This window comes from Silene latifolia, chromosome 1, assembly GCF_048544455.1.
Source record: "Silene latifolia isolate original U9 population chromosome 1, ASM4854445v1, whole genome shotgun sequence".
Taxonomy (NCBI): domain Eukaryota; kingdom Viridiplantae; phylum Streptophyta; class Magnoliopsida; order Caryophyllales; family Caryophyllaceae; genus Silene; species Silene latifolia.
The window spans coordinates 90,015,366-90,022,417 of record NC_133526.1 but is presented as its reverse complement, the minus strand read 5'-3'; the positions used below and the strand labels follow the sequence as shown (position 1 = coordinate 90,022,417).

Sequence of the window (7,052 nt, the reverse complement as noted above, 5' to 3'; positions counted from 1 at the left end):
GTGGTTTCCTCGATCTGGAGAATAACTGATTGACCGGATTTATCTATCATAGATACCTTCCGAGCGTGGCCACGCATTTCCAGTTCTTTACTCCTCGAGTGGCCCTGAGATATTGTTTTAACCCTGACAAGGGGGTGGACAATTCCTATCGCACTTATTCCCTTCGACTAGCCACAGCCATCATAACCCAAAATATGCCCATTTGACCCCATTTACGAAGGTCGTAGTAACACAAATCAAAGTTAATCTGAAACTGTGCCATCTTAGGCGAACAGTCTTTAGTCAAAAGAATCGACTCATTAGAATACTATAGTAGCTCTTGCCACGACCAGGCTATATAAATTTGCCAGAACTCTATAAGCGGTCCTTTTCGACAAAGTGTTCCTAACAGTCTGCCTATGTGATCGACTAGTCATCTCACATGACTCTATGGCACTTGAACTTGCCATCAGTCGCATCACACTCTAGTCACTTCGAGACGTCACCTCATACAAGTGACTATGGGCGAATACCATGTTAATTCGGGTTCACTTTAACGGGGTTCAATTGTCTCTACAACCCGTTTGGATGTAAGAAAGTATAATAAAAGAGTTTTAAAGTAAAACTCGAACGACAAATGCGATTATCACATATGAATAGTCAATGCCTGATTACTACTTCATATTCTATAATCCAGTTTGATCTTGAATGTAGTTGTTCATCTCAATTTAATTGAAATGATATGACTCATCATGTTAAGCCTATGAGAAGGCTTTGGTTAGTAGGTTTTATCAACTTCTTGTACCTTACGTAACCTTACTACATACTCGTTTTCCTTTGTGATGTATACATTTGCATTACAAAACTTTCTGAGTACGTGTCGAGATCCAATCAAGACATAGGCCTTCTAGCCCTAGAATAGCTCCCACTGTTTTCACAGTGTGTGGGACTCTTCCTTCTTGCACATCCCATGATTGCAAGTGTACTCAATCTCCGTTGTAAACATTTCTCATTGTTCTTTATTGCCTAGAATGATTCTAGAAAATCTATTTCTTAAGTAACATAGCCACGATGGTATCTTAACCATCCTAATGTGTTTTGATTATGGTTTTGTCGGAAACCGTGTGCAATCTCAATTGTCAATTGTCACTTGTGTAACACCCTTTACACAAAATTGCATCAAAAACTCTTTGCATTACATCCTTAATGCTTCTGCAAGAAATTAAGGGTAACCTTTATGGCTTACTAGGTAACTATTACTTAAATTTGATTTGAAACAATTCATCATACTCAAAGTATATGAAGTGTTATACATCATTTCCTATTTAATTCATTCGGCAGCGGAAGCAAAATGAATCAATCAAATATGTTCAATTTGATTGAACTAGTCATGAATCTTATCAACTTGACGCTAATATCATGTGGATTTATCTTCATAAATCCGGATATTGAAGATGTACTATATTTCTCCAAAGTCTTAAATCATTCGCAATGATCAAAATGTCATCCACATATAAGACTATTAAAATTTCCGTAACTCCCACTAGACTTCATGTATAAACACAACTTCTCGACTTATCGAGAAATATTTTATCACATGATCAAAATGTTGATTCCAACTCACTGATGTCCTACTTAAGACCCTCTCTTAAGTTTCACATTATTTTAGGATTGCAAGAATCTACAAAACTCAAGACATGTATTGAATACATTCCTTCTAATTGAAGAAGTGGGTTTTAGATTCACTTGCTATATGTATATCATCATAATGAAATACAATCCCTAAGAAGATCCAAATAGACTTAAGTATTTCAACTAGTGCAAAAACCCTTGCCACCAATCAAGCTTTGATATCTAACTTTATTAGTGCAAAACCCTTTGTCACTAATCAAGCCTTTTATTTCGGATTTTCATGGCTCTAAGCCTTGTAATGAGTTGTGACTTAAACACTCTCATGTAAGTCATACGTTCATTACTTTCCAGAAGTAATCAACTTGAATCAAACGATTTCTTTGTAAGTTATAAGCTCTTTACTTTCCTAAAAGTAGCATGAATTCATCATTTTCAACAAGTGAAGAATTTAACCTCCTAGGTTTTAAAGAAACAACGTCTTACACAAAACGTCTCATGTAGCCAAGAAAGACCAGTTTCTTGCGACATAACATTCTTTGTGGCTCTTGATTAATTTCTCCCACTCTGTCTTCTAGAAATAAACTTGTATTTTAGAAAGACAGCTTCACGAGCCACAAACCCGGTGTACTCGTGATTATATTAAGAAAAAATGAGCATTTGTTTCTTTTGAAAAATTACAAACATGGTACCCTACCATTTCATATCTCATATGATTTGTTTTAGATTTATTGGAAAAATAATTTAGACAAAATGATAAAATCCCCAAAAGGATCAAGCAACTCAAAGTGACTCGATCGAAGTCCAAACATATCGAATAGCGTTTGAATTCTTATCCAACCACATATTATCCCATAATGCGTGCTAAGAGAGATTTACATGTGATACTATATCACATTTCCTTTGGCTTATATCAAAGTCTTCACTTTGATAATCCCATCACGACTAAATCGTGATTCCTTGAACTCTTTGTACTTCTTCAAAGATTTCTCTATTTACCTTATTAAGTGAACACATTAGCGTCAACTTAAATCGTTGGTAAAAGAAAATGATCAACCTATTTTGGATCAATGATTTATAACCTCGATTTCCTTTTCAACCAAAAGGCACGAGACATCTTGATTTGAATACAAGATACGCATATACCATAAGATCTAATGGTTTCAAGAGTACTCGATAACTCTTTGCGTTAATCATTCCAGAATTTAAGGTTTAATCTTGGGTTACCAATTTGAGTCTTGCATCATCTTCATGATATATCATTCTAGTTTGGTTTAGAATATAATCACCTTTGATAATGGGCTAGCCATACATCAAATCATGGTGTATAGGGTCACAAAAGTGAAACCTCTTTTGTATCTTAACAAAAATTATATTCTTATTTAGGGTCCATGTACTTAATATTCCTAATTAAGGTACAACTTTAAACCCAAAACTAGATAGGTCCATTTTATTTTGTCATTTGTCAATTTTGTCACATGTAACATGTTACATGACATGTCACAATGTAATGTATTTTTAACATATTAAAAATCAACATACTTATAAAATATGTCATTTACAAAATCGACTAGTAATTCGTAATTACTTGTACCAAAAGTGTTTCCGAATTATAAACTACAACATTCTGTATTTATAATAATTTATTCATTCTGTTTCAATTGTTTCTGTAAACAATAATTTCATCTAAGTAATAAAACAATTCGATTACTTAGACCGTGTCTCATTTAATCATATTACAATAAGATACGTTAATTATACTCACAAAATCATCCGTCAATTTTAAGCAATTTATGTAACTCGTATCGGCATACGATTAATTAAATAATCAATTAAGAGTATTTCCCTATAGGTATGACCTAAGGGGATCAACTGATCACCACCGTCGCACGACAGTAATGTCAAACTCTAGTCAGCCAATCATTACCGATATGTGTGGACCAGTTGACTGTAAAAATATTACATCCCACATGTATTCTTAAAATGAGATTTAAACATGTGATCATTATGATCGACAATTGTGATCGAATTATTGTCGGAGGACACATATTCCAACACAAACTATGCTAAGCTACACTACATGATGCATGGGTTTTTGTTATGGCGGAGAGCGTAATTTAGATTACCTCCCGATGCGTATGCATGGACTTCCCCAAAGAAAAATAGATATTATTTCTAACGTCTTCAATTTTGGGGTAGTTCATGCACACGGAATGCAATGCATGAAACTACAAATTGTCATTTTGGATTTTACATGTGGGAACAATAAAAAGAACACCTTAATAAAGCCAAGGTGTTAGTCCTCCATGTTGCTAGGACTCCTCAATCAAATGATCAAAATACAATAAATAAAACAAAAGAAGTACACATACCATAAGATGGGTGAAAGAGTGTAGAAGCATCCAAGGTTTGCTAATCCTCCATCATATCATCATTATCATCATCTTCCTCCATAGATGTGGAATCATTGATGTTACCATAATTAGAGCATATTTAGTCCCCGAATTAGCCTTGTTCCCATGCTTTTTAGTGCATATTTGGGTTATTTATTGTCTTTAGTTCTTTGTTCTGCATATTCTTTGAGGTTTTGTGTCCTTGGTAGGAAAGCAGTGCAAACCTTGCATTTTCATGGCAAAATGAGGCTAAATTGATTGAATTCAATGACCAAGCATCAATGAGAGACAAGATTAGAAGGCCTTTGTACATACTATAGTAGATGGGCAATGATGACAAAAGATTCTTGCATCCCCGAGGAAATCCTCAAGGATTTTATGAAGAAAAAGGAAGAAAAGAAGAAGGAAAGAAACTGTCTGACAATCCGTGCGAATTGACGTGAAGACGCCCGTCCAAGGCCTACAATCCGAGCGTCTTCCTCAGCCGGACGCCCGGGCAAAACCTCCAGATGACGCCCGTCTTCCCCCTTTGGACGCCCGTCCAGAAGCTGCCAAATCCGCCCGTCCCGTGCTAAAGACGCCCGGATTCCCAGACAGTCCCATTTCGTCTTCTACAAGCTTCAAGGAAGGATTCACATCTTTTTCTAAGACCGGAGTCTCCCTAGAGACCGGTGATTCCTCAAGGACTTAATCGTCATTTAAGCCCTTAGTAAACCCTAATTTATATACCTAATCCCCACTATAAATACCCCATTAGTCTAATTAGAAGAGCATGTTCTTCTTAGCAATCTTTAGTGTAGTTAATATCAATCAAATCTCTCTTTAATCTTATAATCAACATTTAATCAAGTTTTAATACAAGTTTTATTTCCTTAATCTCTCTCTTGTTCATCCTTTATTTTGGGTAATTGAAGATCATTTGGGTTATTATTGGGAGATTGGCAACCTCTCAATCAAGCATCAAGTACTTCTTTTATTCTTTGCTTTATTATTGGAATCATTAGTAGGTATAATTCTCTTAATCCCTTTTTAATTATTTTTAATCATCTTTATTTATTCATCATGTTTTACTTTGTTGGTATGATTGACAACCTTGCTAGCATGTTCAACATGATAATGAGTGAGTAGTTTCTTTAGCTAGGGTTAATGGGTAATTAGGGGAAACCAACATGGGGAATGATTCATGCTTAATTTAATATGTTTTCATAATTTATTTCTTGCTTGTTGTGATCTCAACTTTTGCACATGTTATGTTTGATGAAATATGAGCCTATGAATCCTTGCATATTTTAACCATCACCTATCTTTTCAATGAGACTTGTAAGACATAAACCAACTCGAGTCTCATTAGACCATGCATATTGTTGAGTAGGGAAGATTAAGTCAACTTGTAGGTGTTGTACAATCTAATCGATTCGGCTCCGGGACCCAAACTTTCCTAGGATTGTAAGATATAAACCAACTCGATCCATCACAACAATAATTGCTTGCTTATAATTTGAGAATATGTTTGTATGATCAATTCCCATGAATCCCCTATGACCCCATGACACCCTAGTGCTTTTTATCAATTGTTTACATCCCTTTCAATTCATCTTGTTGCTTACCTTCATTGCTATTTAGTTTAGTGATCTTCTACTTCAAACCCCAATTGTGACACCCTTAGACACCGCTAGTTGCAATAGAAAACTCATCTCAATTCCCGTCCCTTGGGATCCGACCTTTACTTGCCTCTTTAATAATTGTAGACTTGTTTGTGAAGTTAAAATTGTGTTTTGGTCTAGGTGCTCCTAACGACAAGTACTGAAAACTAAACCCCTCACAATGGATCACGACCAAAAATGGCGCCGTTGCCGGGGATGGTGTTAACTTGATTTAGATTTTCTTGTATTGTTATTAGTTGTGTCTTTCTTTGCCTTGGGGAAGTAAAACTCTTCAAGGTTTGTTCTAATTATTTTCGAGTTGTTTGATATTTTGCATGTGTAGAAGATCACAAGGTGACTTGTTACCCTTTGATCACGAAATTGAAAGGACTTTGACAACCAATAGAAGACTTGCTAGGAGAACTTTGAGAGGTATCGTTGAGGTTGTAGATATTCAACCAAATACTATTGAGTTCATCAACCCTTTTGCAAGAGAAGGTGAGGAGAACCTAACACAAAATCCAACACAAAATCAACCCACAATGCCTAAGTTTTCATCACATTCCGTACCCACCGAGGAGAACCTACCCAATGGTACTCCCACACCACAACACTTAACCGGAAATTTTATTGCCAAATCTGCATTTATCCAATTAGTCGAAAGAAGTCAATTTGGGGGGATGCCTAGTGAAGACCCTCATTCTCATACGAAGACTTTTTGTGACTATTGTGATGCAATTTATCAAACCGGTGTAACTCAAGATCAAATTGGATGGGTCTTATTTCCTTTTTCTCTAATTGGCACCACGAAACAATCGTTGAAAGGCCTTGATAAGTCTACTCTCGGAATTGATTCTTGGAAGAAGTTGGCTCTAGCTTTCTACAAAAAGTTCTATCCACCGGAAAAGACTAACATGCTAAGAGCTCAAATTACGGGCTTTAAGCAAAGAGATGAAGAATCTTTGTATGAAGCTTGGGAGCGATTCAAGGGAATTTGTCGCTCATGTCCTCACCATGGACTTAGCGAGTGGTTCTTGGTACAATAATTTTGGAACGGTCTTTATGAGGATTCAAGGAACATTCTCAACATGGGATCAAATGGAATGTTCACCGAAGTTGATGACAATCAAACTTGGAACAAAATTGAGGAAATGGCGGTCCATAACTCACAATATAGTAGATCTCGCAAGGCTACTAGAGGAGGAAAGCATGAAGTGGACTCCATTACTCAATTGGGTGCTCAACTTAGTGCTCACATTGATACCATCAATTTGAAGTTTGAAAAAGCTATGGCTAGACTTGAAGAAGCCTCAAAATCACGAAAGCATCATGTTAATGCCATGACGGCATCTTCATCAATCCCAAGTGGGATATGTGAGAATTGTGGAACTTTGGGACATGACCAAAG

The 7,052-nt window shown here is 36.1% G+C and overlaps 1 non-coding gene across 1 annotated transcript; it reads right to left on the bottom strand.

Moving 5' to 3' along the window:
* Positions 1-6,558: 6,558 nt before the first annotated feature.
* LOC141618009 (small nucleolar RNA R71) lies at positions 6,559-6,665 on the bottom strand. The gene has a single exon (XR_012531274.1). It is a non-coding gene; the product is annotated as a small nucleolar RNA R71 (small nucleolar RNA).
* Between the last annotated feature and the right edge of the window lie 387 nt (positions 6,666-7,052).